Below are 22825 nucleotides of genomic sequence, written 5' to 3'. Positions count from 1 at the left end.
CTAATACAAATAGAATGCTAGCTTTAACTATTTAACTCAGTATATCCAAAATATTGTCATTTCAACATGTAATTAATATAAAGAATTATTAATGAAATATCTCACATTTTTGTCCTTTGCACCAAGTGTTCCAAAACCAGTGGAAGACTTGACACTTTCAGCTCATCTCTACATGGGCTAGTGAACAGTTCAGGTGCTCAGTAGTCACTGTGGCTAGTGGCTCACATATTGGACATGGTGATCTAAAACATTTCCCTCATGGCATAAAGTTGTGTTGGTTGGTCACATAGGGCACCATGGCATTGAGTGTTGCATGAAGAACAGGATGTATGCTGCAGTATTCCACCTATTGTAGCTCTCTTGTGTGGAAATGAAAAGATGCTTTGATAAAACAGGCTCCCCTGCAATAAGGCAAAACCTGCCAGGACCCTCAGGCTCCCAAGGGGAGAGACTGCTTTTGCTTTCCCTGATGTGGGCAGGTGCCAAGGTCCTGATACGGATTACTGTCTTGGATTATTCACAATGTGTGGAAAGGGAGTAGGCTTGGCTTCCAGGTAAATGTTGGGCTGTTATCATGGAAAAGCATGGTATAGTAGTGATGGAACAGTGGGAGGAGAGTGGTATTAGCCAGCACGCACACTCCACATTCAGTGTCAGGTCCAGTGGCGAAGCCCCTCTTCAGGGTGGACTCTGTGAGGCCAGGTCTGGCTGTTCTCCCCAAGGCTAGCACTGTGCCTTCCTAGCTCCTGTTCACCCCACTCCAGTACCCTTGCCTGGAAAATCCCATGGACGGAGGAGCCTGGTAGGTTGCAGTCCATGGAGTCACTGAGGGTTGGACACGACTGAGCAACTTCACTTTCACTTTTCACATTCATGCATTGGAGAAGGAAATGCCAGCCCACTCCAGTGTTCTTGCCTGGAGAATCCCAGGGACAGGGGAGGCTGGTGGGCTGCTGTCTATGGGGTCACACAGAGTTGGACACGACTGAAGTGACTTAGCAGCAGCAGCTCCTGTTCACAGAAGCCACTCTCTGATTATGATCGCCAAGTTCTGGTTGACTGACAGGACACACCCCCTAACTGGAGACCACGTAATTGAACAGTTTCAGGGAATGCAGGGGCTGAGCCACCTCCAGTATCCTAGGTCTGATGATGTGGTGAAGCTGGCTCTAGCTCTAGGGGAACTCACTGGGCAGGGCCAGGCAACCACACTCACTTTCAGGACCTGCAGGACAAATCCCTGCCCAGACCAATTTGTCCCCATCCTGTGCAACTGATCTGTCTTTGCCTTTGGTACCAAGTTAACTGTGGGTTTAGTAGGTCAGCCAGTGTGCAGCACCACCTTCTATGGTAGATCTATTAAATGCACCTTCTTCTTATCCCTGCCCTTGTTTTTCTCTTTCTCTCCCACTTTTCATATGTATTTTTGCTATATTTTGTATAAGCAGAAGGAAAGAGAGAGAGGAGGACATAAAGAAATACCTGAAATTAATAAAAAGCAGGAAATGCCCCATAGCTTGAATTTTTCACCAGACACCAAAAGTCCTTTATTAAGTAGTACTATGTGTCTTTGTTTCAAAACAGCACTTTAATATGTACCCATAACTGGAAATAACCATCTGAATCATAAACTGGGTGAAACAGGATTCTCCTGCTGCGCTTATTTTTAAATACACCTCCCACTACACACACACACACACAGACACGATTGTGCTATGTTCTCTTCCCTTAGCACCTAGGCCTGTGCTTTCAGCATTCCACTGACTAGAGAGGCAAATGTCCTTGTGCAGGGGGTGTCTCCTCTTATGAGAGTTTGCACTTCTCTACCTAGTTAACTGTGTGTGTTCGGTTCTCTTGAGCACCAGTCAGGGGTGACAATTTGTGGTGAAATACTATGACAGCCTTCGGTGGAAGCTTTCTTTGCATGTGGGTAATTTTTGCTCATGTAGATATCTGTTATGAACAAAACTTTGTTCATTTTCTTTAGTTAGGTAACCAATATTGTTGAAGTAGATTTAGTTATATCCTCAGACAAAAAGCCCTCTTTAAAATATTTCTGATTCTAATTGCAGTTTTCTTACTGCGAACCATGTTCCTGCTCTTTTTTCCCCCCTCCTAAGTTCAGTTCAGTTCAGCCGCTCAGTCGTGTCCAACTGTGCGACCCCATGAATCACAGCACGCCAGGCCTCCCTGTCCATCAGCATCTCCCAGAGTTCACTCAAACTCACGCCCATCGAGTCAGTGATGCCATCCAGCCATCTCATCCTCTGTCGTCCCCTTCTCCTCCTGCCCCCAATCCCTCCCAGCATCAGTCTTTTCCAATGAGTCAACTCTTCACATGAGGTGGCCAAAGTACTGGAGTTTCAGCTTTAGCATCATTTCTTCCAAAGAACACCCAGGGCTGATCTTTAGAATGGACTGGTTGGATCTCCTTGCAGTCCAAGGGACTCTCAAGAGTCTTCTCCAACACCACAGTTCAAAAGCATCAATTCTTTGGCACTCAGCTTCCAGTTCTCGCATCCATACATGACCACTGGAAAAACCATAGCCTTGACTAGACGGACCTTTGTTGACAAACTAATGTCTCTGCTTTTTAATATGTTGTCTAGGTTGGTCATAACTTTTCTTCCAAGGAGGAAGCGTCTTTTAATTTCATGGCTGCAGTCACCATCTGCAGTGATTTTGGAGCCCCCAAAAATAAAGTCTGACACTGTTTCCACTGTTTCCCCATCTATTTGCCATGAAGTAATGGGACCAGATGCCATGATCTTCGTTTTCTGAATGTTGAGCTTTAAGCCAACTTTGTCACTCTCCTCTTTCACTTTCATCAAGAGGCTTTTTAGTTCCTCTTCACTTTCTGCCATAAAGGTGGTGTCATCTGCATATCTGAGGTTATTGATATTTCTCCTGACAATCTTGATTCCAGCTTGTGCTTCTTCCAGCCCAGCGTTTCTCATGATGTACTCTGCATATAAGTTAAATAAGCAGGGTGACAATATACAGCCTTGACGTACTCCTTTTCCTATTTGGAACCAGTCTGTTGTTCCATGTCCAGTTCTAACTGTTGCTTCCTGACCTGCATATAGGTTTCTCAAGAGGCAATTTGCACTTCACTTGATTTTGTTTTCGGCAGTCAAGAATTATTTCTAAAGAATAATTGCTTCTTATTAATAGTCTATTAATTTCTGCATATAGAGGAGGGCATGGCAACCCACTCCAGTTTTCTTGCCTGGAAAATCCCGTGGACAGAGGAGCCTGGCGGGCTATAGTCCATTCAGTCACAGAGTCGGACAGACATGATTGAGCAACTAAGCACAATTTCTGTGTATCCTTAATCTTCTGGGGCGAGAGTAACTCTCTTTACAGCAAAACAGTCAAGGGAGTGAAATGAACTCTTTCACTCTACCCTAATCAGTTTCTATTTCTTTTTTTCCCCCTCAGCTTCCATTTCTCTTACTTGTCTTTTACTTTCTCTCAGTTTTGACTGAGAGACCCAAGAAGACCCAGTGCCTTTCTACTAAAGATTGTTGAATGACCTGTATGGTACATAATTTTACCTTTATTAGCTAAAAATAAAAAGGATTCTTGCCCTCTTTTTAAAGGTGTATAAAGATGCCCTGTAGTGGTGCATAAAGATTTCAGAGTGACTGTCTCTTATGATCAGGCCAATTCAAGCAGGAGATGTTATACACAGTGCTGTCCAGTAGAGCTTTCTGTTCTCCGTGTGTTCCAAATGGTAGCCACTTGCCACATGTGGCTATTGAGCAGTGAGGAACTGACTTTTTGTTTGTATCTGATTTAAAATAATTTTAATAGCCATATGTGGTAACAGCTTCTGTATTGGACTCTGCAGTTAACTAGATGTTTACTGACCTTGCCAGGTTAGATCAGAAATGAGGAGTGTGTTTTGGGCTCAAAAAGTTCCTTCAAACTCATCTATTCTTTTTTTCTTTAATTTAATTTTTATTTTATTTTGGAGTATGGTTAATTTAGTTTCAGGTGTACAGCAAAGTGATTCAGTTATACCTATACATATATCCATTCTTTTTCAGATTCTTTTCCCATATAGATTATTGCAGAATATTAAATAGAGTTCCATGTGCTATATAGTAGGTCCTTGCTGATTATCTGTTTTATATATAGTAGCTTTATATATAGTATGTTAATGCCAAACTCCTAATTTGTCCCATCTATTACTTGTTTCTTCTCTACAAGCTCTGGTATTTAGTACTTGTTATTCAGGTCCTCTCAGATGTGCACAGGCCACCAAGGTCAGAACTGGCATCTAGCTCTTGTGGTTCCCATCTTGTCTGCAGTGCCATGACAGATCTGCCAGACGAGACTTATTTCTGGCTGCTGGGGGCCCTGGGATGCCCTCTTTGTCCCTGCTTCAGTTTTGGTTACACACCTTGGTTGGAGGAGAAGCCAGATTGACTTATAAGGCATCATCAGATCATGAGATGAAATATTGAGCTTTGCAGCATATGGATGGGCTGTGGGGAAAACTTTTCCAGGGGGATGTTGGCAGGGACTGAGATCACAGGAGAAGCCCATAGTGGAAGGTGAGGGTGGCGAGGGGAGCCATGAGCAGTGCGGCTGAAGGAATCAGTTCTCCCTTCTCTAGGATGTGCTCACTGAATTAGGCGAGCCTCAGCTCTCTCGTCCAGCTTGCTCCTCACAACTGTGGCCTCATGTGCTGGCCTGGGAGAACTTGGTCACTTGTGAGTGCACTGGTGCTTTAGGTCATCTGACTAATGCTTTCCAACCCTGACATGCTGTGGTCCTCCACTGCCAGCCCAGAAGGCTGGGGAAAAGGTAGTCTGATCTTGCCCACTCTGATTAGCGGGATCACCAGGCATGTCGGCTTATTAACCAGCAGAGTTACCAGACTTCCCTTCTCCTTCTCCCATTATAACCAAGGCAGGGGGTTCTGTGTCCATCTCTCATGACCCCATCCCCACTGCCAATGCCTAGGTCAGACCCTGTCATTTAGGGCACAGCCATTATCACAGGAACCTCAGGGGTCTCTGTCTGCGTCACCCTCCTGCCATGGATCCATCGTGTTGCACTCTTGTGTGACCTTCTCTGACATCAGCCTAGCCTAAACACAGTCTAAACTTCTGCTGGGGTTTCCCAGGTTGGTTGTGTTGGAACAGGGCTCCTGCTTACCCCTCCAGCATCCATCTCTGGTCAGTGATCACCCCCAGCTGGTTGTCTCCAGCACTCTCTGCGCCCACATGTGCCTCACTGCCCATGCTCATGCTTGGCTCACGTCTCACCTCTTCCCTGAAGCCTTTCCCGATCACACACACTTTGGGTGGGTTTTTCTTTTCTCTTCCATTTCCGTTATGGTGTTGATAACACTAATTCAGGTAAATAAGATCACGTGGAAATAAACTTGGGGTTGGCATTTGGAAAGTAAAGTGCACACATCTTAAGCATACAGTCTGATGAATATTTACATGTACATCCCTAACCAACACCCAGATCAAGAAACTAAATATTTCGAGTACCCAGATGGCTCCCCTGGGCCTCCTTCTAGACAGAACTCCCTAAAGATGGCCATTGTTCTCAACTCTTTTCACTATAGGTTAGTTTTACTTGTTTTTGAGTTTATAGAAATAGATTCTTATAGTATGTACATTAATATTGCAGCAAAATATACATCACATAAAATTTATCATTTTAGCCATTTTTAATGTACAGTTAAGTAGCAGCAAGTATATTCACATTATTGTACAACCATCACCACCATCCATCTCCAGAACTTCTTAATTGAGTATAGAGTTTTTGTGTGTGTGTCTTTTTTGCCTTTCAGAATTATGTCTATAAGATTCACCCATGATGCTGCAGATATCAGTGGTTCATTTCTTTTTATTTCTGGGTAATATTAGATTATCTGACTATACCTACTGCAGTTTGTCTTATCCATTCTCTTGCTGATAGGCAGTTATTTCCAGTTTTCTATTGTGAATTAAACTGCTATGAGCATGCTTGCACATATCTCTTGGTGCCCACACACATGTATTTCTGTTGTGTGCATACCTAGGAGTTGAATTACTGGGTCAAGAAGGTAAGCATATGTTCAGCTTTTGCTGATAGTGCCAAACTGTTTTCCAAACAGTTGGAAGTAGTTCCCTATTGCTGTTATAACCGGTTACCACAAATTTAGTGGCTTATAGCAATGTGGATTTATTATCTTCTAATTCTGGACATCAGAAGTGCTAAAGTCCAGGTGTCAGCAGAGTCTTTCTGGAGCTCTGAGGGGAGAAGCCGTCACCTTGCCCTCTCCAGCTGCTGGCGGCTGCCCGCACCCCTCGGGCCGCGCCCCACCCCCCATCGTCAGGGCCAGTAGCGCAGCCTCTTCCAGTCACCTCTTCTCTCCAGTTTCTGCTGCCCTTGTGACGTGTCCTCTCTCCCACTCTAGCTTTCTTGCCTCCCTGTAGCTACATGGGGCCCAGCTGGAAAATCCTGCAGTCTCTCCATCTCCAGACCCTTACCTTAATCGCATCTGCAGAGGCCTTTTTGTCACAGAGGGTGACATTTTCATGGGTCCAGGGCTTGGAACGTGGGCTTCTCTAGGGGGCTGTGATTCTGCCTGCCATTCTGTATCCCCACCAGGAGGGCATGAGAGCCCCAGTTCTTGTCCGTCTTTGTCAGTGCGTGCTCTTGCCGGTCTTTTTCGTTGCAGTCATTTGAAGCGGACTTTGGGGCACATGCACAGCTGCCTCCCCCAGGCAGTGTGTCCTCCTTTGCTCTGATATAGATTTATTGAGCTGATCATTATTACATTATAAATATGTGTTTCCATGCCTCTGTCTTGGCCAAACTGTACACTTTTTCATGAGACAAATCTCAAGAGTAGCCAGTACAATAAGTGCTCCTTGGAGAGTAAGAAATTACTAAGGGAAGTTTTCAGCAGAGAACTGAGCAAAGCTAAAGGTGTAGATGAGCACCTATGCTTACAATCCCATCTCTAGCTCAAGGTGGGTTTTCTCCCAAACAAAAATAGGACCAGAGCAGAGAGCATTGTTTCTAACTTCTGCACACTCTTCTCTCCCAAGGTAGTTAATCTATAAGTGAGCAGTGCCCTAGAAGGGGATATGGGCCTCAACTCCTGAGGGCGTTGGTTGGAAATGATTTCAGCGTGCATGTAAATGAGAGAGGGCCGTGCAGTTCCACAGGCCGCCTTATGGGGAGGCTGAACCTGGACCTTGCACAGAGGCTTGAGTTTTCCTTCTCCCTGGACTCGGCTCGTGTAGCAGCACGCTGCAGCTTCTCGCCTGGAGGAAGACCTTTCAAGGTAAGCCGGGTGTCCCTGATCCCAGGGAATGTCGCGTGTGTAGACTGAAACCTGCCGTGGAAGCTTCAGGCTGGGATTGCTGAGGATGGCGGAGGCAGAGTGGAAGTGATTTTGCAATGCCCCTGGACATGGCAGGCTGGGCGCAGCAGTCCTGGGGCTGGCGAGGCTGGTCTGGAAGGTGGGACAAGTGTGAGAGAAAGGCAGGCAGGGTTGTGGCTCCTTCGGGAGCATCTGGACATGAGGGGCCACTTCCTATGCTTGTTCGCGATGCTCTCCTTGGCCGGGCATGCACCTGGCTCCAGGAAGGTGCTCAGGTTTCAAGGCCTTAGGCTTCTGTTTCCAGGTGCTGGGGTGTTTGCAGCAGGCCTGGCTGCCATGACTTTGACCATCAGGTGTGGCGTGTGCATGAGGAGCTTGCCGGCCACATGGCAGAGGACTTTCCCAGCCCTTGTGGGAAAACCTGTGTCACTGATTGAGCCTTGGCTGGTTAGCACTCAGATCCTGAGGGAGTCGGTCTTCTGAGAAAACTACTGTCTCAGGGTAGACGCTCCTGGGACAGGCTGAGCAGGGCTGGTGCTGGGGACCCCCTGGCCTTTCACTGCTCTGCCTGCTGTATTCAAATTGTGGAGAAACTCAGGTGCCTGCATTCCTGCTAAGCCCTGTCCCTCTAGGACTTAGACCCTGCTCCCTCTGTGTTCCTTGTCATCCTGGACCAAGGAGGCTGAGAGCCCAATCGCTTGGAGTCCCCTCCTCAGAATCCAGATCAGGGCACCTGCAGAGACAACACCTTGAGAACATTATGATAAGTGAAATAAGCTAGTTACGGAAAGACAAATACTACATGTTTCCACCTCATGAGGGTACCCAGAAGAGTCGAATTCATAGCATCAAAGAATGTAATAGTGGTTGCCAGGGGCTGGGGGAAATGGAGAGTTACTCATCAGTGGGTATAAAGTTTCAGTTAAATAAAATTAATAAGTTCTAGAGATCTGCTGTTCAACCGTATAGTACACATTGAGCTTTTTTAAGAGTGTATCATGTTAAGTATTCCTACCACAATAAAATTTTTAAAAATTTTTGATGAGTTTATCACTTACCTTCTCCTGATCAGGTACTAGTGTGGCCACTAACTTGCTGTGGGGCCATGGGTTAGTTTCACGGTCTCTTCCAGACGCAACTTCTTATGAATATAGTAGCAAATTCCTCACAGAGTTGATAGGAGGATTATATGAGGTAATGAATGCAAAGTGCTTAGTGTGGTGTCTTGCATGTAGCTCTGCTCCTTGAGGTCATGGATATCATTGTCATCATCTATGCATTGAGTACAACATGTCTATAAACATCAAATCATATGTTTGTATATATGTTGTATATTATACAATGTATATATATATTGTGTATATATATACACACAACATATATGTTGTATACAACGTGTATATATATGTTGTACAATGTATATATATAATATACATATGTTGTATATATACATTGTATACAATGTATATATATAGTATATATATATGTTGTATATAATATATTGATAATGATAAATACTGGTATTACCTTTCAAGGACCTAGTGACCTACTGAGCTGTGCTTTCTCTAATTTACTTATAATCCAAGTTTAGCACTGAAAACTACTAGAACACTTTCTAACACCATACACAAAAATAAACTCAAAATGGATTAAAGATCTAAACGTAAAATCAGAAACTATAAAACTCTTAGAGGAGAACATAGGCAAAACACTCTCCAACATAAATCACAGCAGGATTCTCTATGACCCACCTCCCAGAATATTGGAAATAAAAGCAAAAATAAACAAATGAGACCTTATTAAAATTAAAAGCTTCTGCACAACAAAGGAAACTATAAGCAAGTTGAAAAGACAGCCTTCAGAATGGGAGAAAATAGTAGCAAATGAAGCAACTGACAAAGAGGTATCTTACAGTTGCAGGCTGTTTAATGGAGTGAAAAGCAGAGAAATTTATCTGTGCTGTTCCGTTTTTGATTCTTCTTCCAAATGACAAGGTTAAATGTATAAGCATTAAATCTTAACTACCTAATGGGTTGAAACCTGACTAATGCAATTAAAATGTTTCAACCTCAAATTTGTAATATAAAAAGGGTGTTTGCTCTCTGAAGTCCTTTTTGTAGCACCTTATTACCTTGAAGCAGATATCAAGTATGAATTCTTAGATGTGAAGGCCCTGATTTTTTAGTTGGTTTTTATTGTAGTAAAATATACATAACATAAACTTTGGCATTTTAACCATTTTAAGTGTACAATTCAGTGACATTAAATGCATTCACAATATTATGTAACCATCACAATTATCTATTTCTAGAACTTTTTCATCATCTCAGGCAGAAACTCTGTATCATTAAGTAACTCCCCATTATCCCCTCCCCCATGTCCCTGGTAACTAATATTCCACTTTCTGTCTCTGTACATTTGCCTATTCTAGATACCTCCTCATATAAGCAGAGTCATACAATATTTTTCCCTTAGTGATTGGCTTATTTCACTTAGCATGATGTCCCCAAGGTTCATCCATTGTTGTATCGTGTATCTGAATTTCATTCTTTTTAAGGGCTGAATAATTTTCTGCTATATGTCTAAACCACATTCTGTTTATCTATTCATCTGTCAATGGATACTTAGGTTGCTACCACCTCGTGACTGTTGTGAATAATAGTGCTGTGAAACGGGTGTACAGGTATCTTTCTGAGACCCTGCTTTTATTTATTTCTTTTACTATTTTTGTTTATTTTTTATTTGGCTGTGCCAGGTCTTAGTTGTGGCACAAAGACGTAGGATCTTCTGTCTTTGTTGCAGCATGTGAACTCTTAGTTGCAGCGTGTGAGATCTAGTTTCCCAACTAGGGATCGAACCCGGGCCTCCTGTATTGGGAGCACAGAGTCTTAGCCACTGGATCACCAGGGAAGCCCTGAGACCCTGCTTTTCATTCTTTGGGGTATATACCCAGAAGTGGAATTGCTGGGTCCGGTGGTAATTCTGTGTTTGTCTCTAATTTTTTAAACAGTTTAAAAATTATTTTGAGGTATTGTCCATATAACATAAATCTCAATCCCGTGAAGTGTATGCAGTTCAATGGTTTTTAATATATTCACAAGGTTGTGCAATCATCTCCACTAGTCACTGGTTTTTATGACCTCTGAGGAACTAGAGTGGGAGAGAGAATCTTGAAGGTGGCTTGGGTGTAAGGGAGGGCGCTTTCAGGATTAGTATGAAACTTTTAAAAAGAAGGATCTTTGTAACAGATCCTTGAAATGCCACACAGGCTTTAGGAGGAATACTCTGCCCACTATAGGGCTTTAGGGCCGAAAATCAGAAAGGCTCCCCTGCCACCTGACATATTTTCAGCTACTTATGAGGCCTTGTTTTATGGAACAGGATATTGAATAACCTCACAAATGGGTCACCCTCCTCAAGAATACTCTGAAAGCCTGGTTCTGTAGGATCAGGCAGGCTTTTATGTGGCTTTTTGCTGCTTTGTAGCACCTCCTATGTTTGTTTTGTCAGATGTCCTTGCCTGGTTTGGAACTGGTTCTTTTCCTTCTCTGGTTCTGATCCCATATTCTGCAACTACTTTGTTTTCAAACATGAAACAGATTGTTTACCAAAAAATGCCTTATATAGTTAATTTTTAGATTTTAGATGGCTCTGCTCTGAAGCAAACAATAAAACTCATCCACTTTTGTTATAACCTACCATTCATACATACCAGGGTGCTCTGATTTTCACTGGTTCTGCTTATGTACTTGTGGTTTGTAACATTTGTTACTTTAGAGGTGGTTTTGTTGTGATTTTCTGATAGTTGGCCAGCTTTGTTTCTTTCTTTCTTTTTTGGTATGCCATACAGTTTTTCCCAGGCTTCCTGGTGGCTCAGACGGTAAAGAAACCTCCTGCAATGCAGGAGACCCAGGTTCGATCCTTGGGTTAGGAAGATCCCATGGAGAAGGGAATGGCTACCCACCCCAGTATTTTTGCTTGGAGAACTCCATGGACAGAGGAGCCTGGCAGGCTGCAGTCCATGAGGTCGCAGAGTTGGACACAACTAAGTAACTAACGTACACACACACACAGAGTTTTCCCCTTCAAAGTGTACAGTTCATTGGCTTTTTAGCACATTCACAGAATTGTGCACCATCAATTCTAAGTTATTTTTATCACCTGCAAAAGAAATCCCATACCTATTGCCAGTCACTCCCTGTTTCCTCCCATCTCCCAGTCCTAGGCAACCCAGCCACTGATATACTCTCTCTACAGATTTGGGGCCAGCTTTCTTAGATCCTTGTCTACCAGTGACTTTTTTTCCCCGAAATTATAGTATAAGCCACCCACTCTGCTTTCTTTCCCTGTTGCTTTCTTGTCATCTCCCTACCTCCTCCCTCCCTCTCCTTACATTAGCAGGTTAGCTGTAAATCCTCCTTAAATAGCTGTCAAAGTAAATGAGTTGGTAGATGGGGCACAACTACAGGAATTCATCTGACAGATGGATAGACAGCCATTGTTGCACCCTGGCCGCCCTTCTAAGTCACCTGCCTTCATTCTGTTTCTGTGAGGCTGAATTTCTTTATTTTCCCCAGTTTTATTGAGGAATAATTGATATACATCACTTCATGATGGTTTGATGTACATATATGATGAAATGATCACCACAGTAGATTCAGCTAACATCCGTCTTGTAATATTGTTGTTCAGTCTCAGTCGTGTCCAACTCTTTGCAACCTCATGGACTGCAGCACATCAGGCTTCCCTGTCCTTCACCATCTCCCATAGCTTGCTCAAATTCATATCCATTGAGTCGGTGATGCCATCCAACCATCTCATCCTCTGCCGCCCCCCTCTTCTGCCTTCAATCTTTCCCAGCATCAGGGTCTTTTCTAATGAGTCAGTTCCTTGTATCAGGTGGCCAAAGTATTGGAGCTTCAGCTTCAGCATCAGTCCTTCCAAAGAAATCCCAGGGTTGATTTCCTTAGGATTGACTGGTTGGATCTCCTTTAAGTCCAAGGGACTCTCAAGAGTCTTCTCCAACACCACAGTTCAAAAGCATCAATTCTTCGGCACTCAGCTTTCTTCACAGTCCAATTCTCGCATCCATACATGACTATTGGGAAAACCATAGCTTTGACTAGGCGGATCTTTGTTGCCAAAGTAATGTCTCTCCTTTTTAGTATGCTGTCTAGGTTTGTCATAGCTTTTCTTCCAAGGAACAAGAGTCTTTTAATTTCATGGCTGCAGTCACCATCTGCAGTGATTTTGGAGCCCAGAAAAATAAAGTCTGACACTGTTTCCACTGTTTCCCCATCTATTTGCCATGAAGTGATGAGACTGGATGCCATGATCCTTGTTTTTTGAATGTTGAGCTTTAAGCCAGCTTTGTCACTCTCCTCTTTCACCTTCATCAAGAGGCTCTTTAGTTCCTCTTCACCTTCTGCCATAAGGGTGGTGTCATCTGCCTGTCTGAGGTTATTGATATTTCTCCCGGCAATCTTGATTCCATCTTGTGCTTCATCCAGCCCGGCATTGCACATGATGTACTCTGCATGTAAGTTAAATAAGCAGGATGACAGTATACAGCCTTGACATATTTCTTTCCCAATTTGGAACCAGTCTGTTGTTCCATGTCCTGTTCTAACTGTTGCTTCTTGACCTGCATACAGGTTTCTTGACCTGCATACAGATTTCTTGTCATATAGATACAATAAAAAGAAAAAAGGAAAGAAATGTTCTCCTTGTGATGGTAGCTCATAGGATTTACTGTCCTAACAACTTTCCTATATATTATATAGCAGTGCTAGTTATAGCCATTGTGTTGTATATTACATTCCTAGCATGTATTTATCTTATTGTTGGAAGTTTGTACCTTTTGACCATCTTCCTTCAATTTTCCCTCCCAGGTTGGCTTTCTTTTGTCTCGCTGGGCTGCAGGGTTCTTGAAAACTAGGCCATTCAGAACCACAGGCCCAGAAGCTGCTCTGGGTTGGACCAGCCTTGCAGTGTGAGCAAGTTCTGGGACTGAAATCAAGTGTGCAGTTTCTAGATGTGTAAATTCAGTCACTTCTTCTCTAGCAGAAATTGTATTTAATAGTCACTAATGGTAGATCTTCAAATACTGTTGACCCTTGAACAAGGCAGGGGTTAGGGGTACCCACCCTCCCCACAGTTGACAATCCGAGTATAACTTAGAGTCGACCCTCTATATACATATATTAAAAAGCAGAGACACTACTTCACCAACAAAGGTCCATCTGGTCAGAGCTATGGTTTTTCCAGTAGTCATATATGGATGTGAGAGTTGGACTATGAAGAAAGCTGAGCACCAAAAAATTGATGCTTTTGAACTGTGGTGTTGGAGAAGACTCTGGAGAGTTCCTTGGACTGCAAGGAGATCCAACCAGTCCATCCTAAAGGAGAACAGTTCAGTTCAGTTCAATCGCTCAGTCGTGTCCGACTCTTTGCGACCCCATGAATCGCAGCACACCAGGCCTCCCTGTCCATCACCATCTCCCGGAGTTCACTCAGACTCACGTCCATCGAGTCAGTGATGCCATCCAGCCATCTCATCCTCGGTCGTCCCCTTCTCCTCCTGCCCCCAATCTCTCCCAGCATCAGAGTCTTTTCCAATGAGTCAACTCTTTGCATGAGGTGTCCAAAGTACTGGAGCTTCAGCTTTAGCATCATTCCTTCCAAAGAAATCATTCCTTCCAAAGGAGATCAGTCCTGAATATTCATTGGAAGGACTGATGTTAAAGCTGAAACTCCAATACTTTGGCCACCTGATGCAAAGAACTGACTCATTAGAAAAGACCCTGATGTTGGGAAAGACTGAAGGCAGGAGGAGAAGGGGATGACAGAGGATGAGATGGTTGGATGGCATCACTGACTTTATGGACATGAGTTTGAGCAAGCTCTGAGAGTTGGTGATGGACAGAGTAAGCTGGTGTGCTGCAGTCCATGAGGTTGCAAAGAGTTGGGACACAACTGAGCGACTGAACTAAACTGAACTATATACATGGTTCCTCCTTATAGGCGGTTCCTCTGTACATGCAATTCCACCTCCATGGATTCAACCAACTTTGGATCATGTAGTACTGTAGTATTTAATAATGAAAACAAACCGTGTGTAAGTGGACCCACACAGTTCAAACTTGTGTGGCCCAGTGTCAAGTGTATCAGTGTGTAGCATGCTAATCACTGTTACTGCTGCTGATAAAATAACTGGTTGCACTTGCATTGAGCATAGCTTTTTGCTTGCTTTTGTAGCCAGATGCCCTGAGTTTGAATCCTGATTCTGCTCCCTTTATTATCTAGATGAACATGTCAGTTCACTCTTGAAGGGGAGAGTAAAATATCCAACTGCACAGCTTGTTGAGAGATTTAAACAAGAGAATGTGGGCAGAGCAATTAATACAATGCCTAGCAGAGAGTGAGAGCTCCATAAATTACCATTTGCAGAGTTAATGTATGCCCTGGTATTAAGAGGGCATACTTTATGGTGTGCTTGCTGTATACAAGGTACCAGGTTAGGTTTTGCAGGGAATAAGCCAAAGCCTTGTGAATGGAATCTGAGCCCCATTGATGTTAAAGTTGTGCCCAGCTGGGCAGTTAACACTGGGGAAGCAGAGACTGGGTGGCATGCACATTTTACTCATTTTTTTAGACTATAAATCTTATTAACTAATTTTCATAAAACATTGTGTTGATTATAAACATCAATGCAGAAAAGATTTGGCTAAGCTTAGTTTCTTCTGGGAGTTATAGATATTTTCATTTCTTTTGGGAAATTAAAACATTTCATCGTTTACTGTTGGCCACTGGTAGCTTTAATCAGGGCAAGCCATCTTGCTCAAAACAAATAACCTTGACAGAAATGGGTAGTCAGAGCCCTACTCAATGAATCTACTAGTTGTGTTTGGTGCTGAGGAGCCAGCAGCAGTGTGTGTTTGCAGGCTGGCTGTGTCTGCCTCCCATCCCTTCCTATCTGTTGCTCCTGCAATGGAGCGAGTACTAGCAGGCCCTCTCTGTGAAATTTCTGAGCCACGTGAGAGAGCGCATGGTGTACTCTTAGAACAAGCTCTGTCCTGTCTTTCCTTGTATACTTTGGTTGAGAGAAATAGTATAAGCTCCTGTTTGGGGAGGAATTTGGGGGTTTTGCTTATTTCTTTTCTTTTTTTTTTTTTTTTTTTGCTTATTTCTTAAAGCAGAAATTGGTGAACATTCTGATGGCAGAGGTTTTGTATCACTTTTAGCCTGGAAGACCACTTTTATTTTTAAATCATTTATTTATTTGGCTGAGCTGGGTCGCAGTCACAGCATGTGAGATCTTCAATCTTCATTGTGACATATGGGATCTAGTTCCCTGATCAGGGATTGAACCTGGGCCCCCTGCATTGGGAGTGCAGAGTCTTAGCCACTGGACCACCAGGCAAGTCCCTGGGAGACCACTTTTGACCTAGCTCTAGATGTCAAGTCAGCTAGTGTCTGTGTAGGCTCAGCCTTCAGACCCCTAGGAGGACAGGGCCCCAGGAGCCAGGTGTTAGAGCACCTCCCAGAGGCATCTTTACACATAGCCTCAACCCCTTGTGTTGTCTTGGGAAAAAAACCTTTCAAGCCCTCAGTTTCTTGTCAGTAAAATGATATGGATGACACCTGCTTCTTGAGTTTGTATTAAGGATTAGAAAATAAAGCACATCACACACCTCCTTTCACGGGTCAGAGCTGTTGAGGAGCCATTCTAGGCCTGCAAAAGACTGGTGAGTTTGGTTTGTGGCCCCTTCAAATGACCACAAAGGCCAGGCCAGTCAATTTCTTTCTTTTTCTCCTTGGCTCTGCCATGTGGCATGTGAAATCTTTGTTCCCTGAGCAGCGATTGAACCTGTGCAGGGGGTGACACTGACAAGAAACTGAGTCTTAACCCCTGGATCCTTAGGGAAGTCCCAGTCAACGTCTTTTGGTCAAAATAACATCCCTGAGTTACTTCATCCAGGGAGAGGAAAACCATGTGACATGCATGCTGACACTCCTCGATCCTCCCTGCTTCATGCCACACTCAAGACACCACCTGGAAGTGGCCGCAGCATTCTCCCGATCCCAGGCTCCAGTTAGCTGGTCAAGGTCGGTAGGAGAGACACAGTTGAGTTGTCACCCCTGCGTCCTGTCGTGCATGCCCTCCTCCATGGCAGTGTCTTTTGAATGTCCTGTCTAAACCCAAGCCCGCCTGAACCACAACCTGGTAACAGTCTTTGCTCTATTTTTACAGCAGCTAGTCTTTTCTCCTTGTCATCTGTGTCAGTCCTTGTTTCCTTCTAGCTTCTATTTCAGCAGCATTTCTTTTGGTGTAAAAATCCCCAAAATGTGTTTCTAGAAACAGCCTTGACAGAATCTAAGGACAGGTGCTTAAAAGTGGCTCTTGGCACACTCTGCAGACATTTATGAGTACCTGACGTGTGCTGACCGGTGATGTGTGACACAGTCAACACAGCCCTAGTTTTTCAGAGTTCAGTCTAAAAAGACAAAAAGTGGACAGCCTGTTCTTTTATTTAGTTCTTCCTATCTGGTGCTGCTGCTGCTGCGTCGCTTCAGTCGTGTCCAATAGGCGGCAGCCCACCAGGCTCTACTGTCCCTGGGATTCTCCAGGCAGGAACACTGGAATGGATTGCCATTTCCTTCTCCAGTGCATGAAAATGAAAAGTGAAAGTGAAGTTGCTCAGTCGTGTCTGACTCTTTGTGACCCCATGGACTGTAGCCTACCAGGCTCCTCTGTCCATGGGATTTTCCAGGCAAGAGTACTGGAGTGGGGTGCCATTGCCTTCTCTGAGTTCTTCCCTCTACCTTGTGGCAAAGGCAGCAGTAATCTCAGTTTACAAGGAGAAAGGAGAGAGTGAGCGCTTTAAGTTTATTCAGCAGCTGGTACCTGGGACCAGATCTGTTTCCAGAAGCATGCTGATCCAGGCTTTGTGTGGGGACATCCATCCCCTCACTGGCTGGCGGTGGGGCATCCACACAGGAGGATGAACAGCAGAGCAGCCATTCCTTCCTTCTTCAGAGCTGGGGTGTTGGGATAGTCAGCACCGGGGCCAAACCTTGAGTCACTTCAAGCCTAAGTTGTTCTTGGTGGTTCCATTCCCCTTTGCCATGTACCCACTCTCCTGGCCTCCCTTGTAGCCATGTAATCCAGTACCAGCCAAGGAGCCTTAAGGGGAAGACTACTGGGGAATCTTTCTGGCGTCCAAGAGAAATGAGCTTGAGGAGAGAGCTCCTTCCTCCCTGTTTTGGCTCCTCCCTTCTTCACCCCGGCTCTGCCTGCTCTCCTGTGAGAAGATGACGCTGGTGCCATGGCAGCATCTTGTGATCTGAAGGGGAGACACACTTCAAATGACCGAACAGGAAAGCAGAAGGATCTCAGGTCCTTCATCTTCCAGCCACTGAGGCATTCTAAACAAGACTTTTCCTAAATACCTTTTCAGAAAATATCTTTATGGGTAAAGCTGTGACCCATGAAAGATAGCGTGCTATGTGCTTCAGATGTATTTTCTAAATCCCTAATACAACCCCAAGAAGCAGATAGCATGTAACCCATTTTGCTGACAAGAAGCTGAGGGCCTGAAAGATTTTTTTCCAAGACAACACAGAGGGCTGAGGCTATGTGTAAAGATGCCTGTGGGAGGCAAGCTCTGGGCTTCTCAGAGGGCAAACATCATCACCACCTAGGAGCTTGTCTGAAATGCAAATTCCTGAGCCCCACCCCAACCCTACCCAGCCCAGAATTCCATGGACAGAGGAGCCTGGTGGGCTACAGCCCATGGGGTCACAATGAGTCTGATACGACTGAGCGACTAGCACATCCCAGCCCTAGTGAGTCAGGGGCCCAGATTTTTTGTAGATGTGGGGCCCAGAGTTTTTGTTTTCACAAGCCCTCAAGGTGATTCTGATGCAAAGTCAAGTTTGAGAGCCACTGGTTTAAGCCCTTGTTGCTTTCCTAAAATGGATCCTGGTGGGGTGAATAACAGATGAGCTGTTGTTACCAGTCAGTTCTCCATATTCCATTGAGGACCAGGTTTGTCTCCATCACAGCCAGTGGCTGTGACACAGATCTGTTGGCTCAGTAGGTTTGATGATACCTTTTCCAGGGGGCCCAATCAGACCTGCCTGGTTCTGGGGTGTCAGTGTCTGGGTCTCCAGGCACCTGTTTGAGCCCAGCCAGGCCCCCACACCCTTCCACTCCCTGAAGAGCACAGAACCAAATGTGCCAGATGTAGGTACTTAATTGTTTTCCCTGTGTGAAAGAATTATATTATTCAAAGAGTAGAGGGTGATGGAGAAGACCAGACTTAAGGGTCTCACAGATAACATGAACGGAATGGTATTTGAAGTGTTCAGACAACAAATACTTCCCTGGAGCCTTTTCTGGACTGACTGCTGGGAAAACAATGGTAAAGAAAATAAAAGGGTATGTGAAGCTGGAGTATCACAACTATATAAATGAAGATGGATGAGCTGCGGAGGCACACAGAATTTTCCTTTCTGGGATACCCGGGTAGATCTTGGAAGGCTTCCTGGAGGAAGTAGCTACTCATCAGTCAATACTAAGTGTGTGTGTGCTGGGTTGGGGGAGAGGGTATTCCAATCTGGGGACAGAGCTTTGCAAAGACCTGGAGGGGAGGGAGATCCTGGCTCCTGCCAACAAAAGATGGGAGCTAGGTATGGCAGGAGGGCAGAGTCCCCTAGGAAATGGTCCTATTCGAGCTCGCAGACTCAGGAACACATCTGAGGAGCAGGTTGAGATGTGGACAGAATGATATTGAAATGATTTATTAATGTGAACTGGCCTCTTACTGTCTTAAATGGAAATAATTTATTTACTGCTTTTTATTATGGCCCATTAAATGCTGCTTGGACACAGCAGGCCATGTCATGAACACTGCTCTCATCTCCCCTCCCTATCCTGCTCTGTTCCCTCTTTGTTTTACTATTAGGGAAATATTGATAAATATTCATTCCTATGAACAGAGATGCTCATCAACCACTTATTTGGGACCTTCATGAATCTGCTTCATGTCACTAGGCCTCCTTTTCTGTGTTACAAATTCAGGTTTTCTGCCTCCTCCTGGGAGATGCCACTTCACCAGGTCTGAGGAGGAGTTTGGGAATCTGCTTTAAATTAGTTTTGTTGAGTATATATGTTTGTTGTACATAGATTTGCATACATAATTGATATACAGAGAAAATGCACTCATTTTCAGTATACTAATACCAGTGTTTCAACGAATGTATTCATTTCTGACCATCACAGCCCCTTGCAGACATGCTTCACCCTCAGCCCCAGGCATCCTCTAATCTACTTTCTGTTACTATAGATTAGTTTTGCCACTTTTAACATTCATGTCCATGGAATCATGTAGGGTGTACTCTTTTCTTTCTGGCTTCTTTCACTCCGTATGTTTCTGAGATTCATCCATGTTGTGTGTATATATAAGTAATTCATTGCTTTATTGCTGCAGAGTACTTCTCTCACTGAGAATGCACTCGTGTTTTTGCTGCATTGCCATTTTAGCCATTCTCTTGCTGATGGACATTTGTTTCTAGTTTGTGGCAGTTATGGACAAAGATACTGTGAGCATTCAGGTGCAAACTGCTTTGTAAACCCGTTTGCATTTGTCTTGAGTAAATCCATAGGAGTGGGCTTGCTGGGTCGTATGATGCATGAATACTCTAACTGGGAAAGGAGCTGCCAAACTCTTTTCCTAGGTGCTTGTACCAGTTTACATTCTGACCTGCAGTGTAAGAGAGGGCTACTTGCTTTGCATCCATGCAAGCACTTAGTATGGTTAGTTTTTCATTAGATCTAAATTATTACTTTTTTTTTTTGCCATACCAGTGGTTGTATAATGATTTGTCACTGTGGTTTTACGTTGCATTTTTCTGATAATTGAAGATTGAGCAGCTTTTCATGTGCTTGTTGGCATGTTAAATGCCTGTTCACACTTTTTGCCCATTTTTTAAATAGTTGTTCGCTTGTTTAACTGTAAGAATTTTTTATTTGCTTATATTTTATTTTAAAACTATACATCTTTATCCATAAGTAAGATTGGTCAATAGTTTTTATGTTAAAATCAGACATTTAAAAAAATAATTTTTGTTATATTCTGGATTTAAGTTCTTTGTCACACATGTGTATTGTGAATATTTTCTCATTGTCTGATTTGCCATCTCTTTATTGTGTCTTGAGCAGAAGATTTAAATTTTGATGAAATTTGATATGTCAGTTTTTTCTTTTATAGTTTGAGATTTTTGTGTGTTCTAAGAAATCCTTGCATGCTCCTAGGTATTAATAGAAGTTTTATAGATCCAGTTTGAGTTTTTATATGTGATGTAAGGTATGGATCAAGGTTCATTTTTTTGCATATGGATATCTACTTGTTCCAGCACCATTTGTTGCAAAGACTGTTCTTTTCCCACTACATTACCTTGACACCTTTGTTAACTATTCAGCTGCTTGTGTATTTGTCGATCTGTTTCTGGACTCTGTTGTGTCCTTTTGATCTGTGTGTCTGTCCTTATGCCAGTGCCAGTGCCACACTGTCTTGATTATAGGGATCTGTGTTTTTAGGAAGAACCCCTAGACGGTTCTCATGATCATGGCCATTTGGGAAACATGTATTAAATTTTTCTAAGGATCCTTCTGGTGATGACAGTCTTAAGTCTGAGTATTCCTGCCAGCTCAGCCTCCATTTATACCCCAGCTCCTTCCTACTCAGAGTGGAGTCTACAGACCAGCAGTGTCAACATGACTCAGGAGCTTGCGCAAGATGCAGACTCCGGCCTTGCCCCAGACCTACTGAGTAGAACCTTCAGTGTAACGAGATCCCCAGGGGATTCCCATCAAGGTTGCACAGCACTTCTAGATGTCATTACCCTAAAGCAGGCCTTACTGATTTTTGGATCATGAATAACTCCACAGTTAGAAACACATATTACAGTGTGTGTATTGATGTAGCTGAAACAGGTCTTTACAAAACAGTGCTTACTTTTCCTACTTGGTGCCTGCTTTTCTGTTCCTTTCCTCTCTGACCCTATTCCTCCCTGCCTCCGTTTCTTCCTGTTACAGCTTTCTTGAGCTGCAATTTATGTACTGTCAACATCACCCATTCTCTGTGAACAGTTTGCATTTGTATGGTTGTGCAGCTCTCTCCACAATAAAGTTTTAGAACACTTTCATCATCCCCAAATTCCGTTTTGCCTCTTCACAGTCAGTTCTGCACTATTTAAAATACTGGTAGCTACCTACAGTTTACAAAGAGTTCAACTTGAGTTGAACCAGCCGTGCAGCAGCACTGCTCAGACTTGGCTGAAAGTGGCTTCCTTTTGGGACTTCCAAATGGGACTGTTTTTACACAGAATGCTATTTTTACTATATTTCTGTCAAATAATAATGCATCATATATGTACACAAGCTTTAATGTATAGACATTAGTTGCTGAACCCATAAGTTAAAAGATTCTTGACCTTCTTAAACCCTTGAGCTGATTTGTTCTATGTATTTTTGAGATAGGACTGGCTGGTTATGAGTTAGACCAGGATGGTTAGCAGAGAAATGAAAAGATTCCTCAGGTATTTTGCTCAGCAGTAGTTAGTCACGTGTCTGAAATACTGTAATTGCTGAAAATATGGGGGACTAGCTTTGTGGATTTCTTGCCTGTGGCAGGTGTTAAACGTCCTTAGGTGAGGTAGAAGCCCAAAGTTGAGTACCTCTTGTAGGTTTCTGTTGTGAATGTGGAATATATTTTCCTCTGCATTCAGTGCCTTTAAGGTAAGGCTTGCCTTTCACGTCTAGGCAGCATCCAAGCCCCTAGTCTCTAGAAGGCCCCAAGCCGCCTAGACTCAGACAGCTTGAGTTTGCATCTCGCCTTTGCCATTTACCAGTTGTGTGACCTCAGAAAAGTGTTTAATCTCTCAGTTCCCCCTCCTGGAAAACAGGGTCAATAATAGTACTTGATAAGTGAAAGTCACTCAGTTGTGTCCAATTCTTCACAACCCCGTGGACTGTAGCCTGCCAGGCTACTCTGTCCATGGAATTTTCCAAGCAAGAATACTTTAGTGGGTAGCCTGTCCCTTCTCCAGGGGATCTTCCCGACCCAGGAATTGAACCAGATTCTCCTGCATTGAGGGTGGATTCTTTACCAGCTGAGCTACCAGGGAAACCCTGTAATAGTGCTTACCTCTTCACGACCCAGATAATCACGATGGTGTGATCACTCACCTAGAGCCAGACATCCTGGAATGTGAAGTCAAGTGGGCCTTAGGAAGCATCACTATGAACAAAGCTAGTGGAGGTGATGGAATTCCAGTTAAGCTGTTTCAAATCCTGAAAGATGATGCTGTGAAAGTGCTGCACTCAATATGCCACCAAATTTGGAAAACTCAGCTGTGGCCACAGGACTGGAAAAGGTCAGTTTTCATTCCAATCCCAAAGAAAGGCAATGCCAAAGA

At 43.8% G+C, this 22825-nt stretch overlaps 1 protein-coding gene and 1 non-coding gene across 10 annotated transcripts in view; one reads left to right on the top strand and one right to left on the bottom strand.

The window, feature by feature from the left end:
* Positions 1-22825, top strand: part of MAP7D2 (MAP7 domain containing 2) — a 97497-nt gene that overhangs the window by 6692 nt on the left and 67980 nt on the right. Inside the window, exon 1 of one of the 9 annotated variants that reach the window (XM_015104826.4) lies at positions 7168-7303. The exons of the other annotated variants lie outside the window; for them this stretch is intronic. The gene's annotated coding sequence lies outside the window, so the exon portion shown is untranslated. Of the gene's footprint in view, positions 1-7167; positions 7304-22825 lie in introns of those variants that run through there. 9 annotated transcript variants of the gene reach the window in all.
* On the bottom strand, positions 15692-15764 carry TRNAG-CCC (transfer RNA glycine (anticodon CCC)). Its single transcript has one exon. It is a non-coding gene; the product is annotated as a tRNA-Gly (tRNA).

The sequence above is a fragment of the Ovis aries genome, chromosome X (assembly GCF_016772045.2).
Source record: "Ovis aries strain OAR_USU_Benz2616 breed Rambouillet chromosome X, ARS-UI_Ramb_v3.0, whole genome shotgun sequence".
Lineage (NCBI taxonomy): Eukaryota > Metazoa > Chordata > Mammalia > Artiodactyla > Bovidae > Ovis > Ovis aries.
Note: the sequence above shows the minus strand (reverse complement) of the source record. Positions and strands in the feature narration are given on the sequence as shown.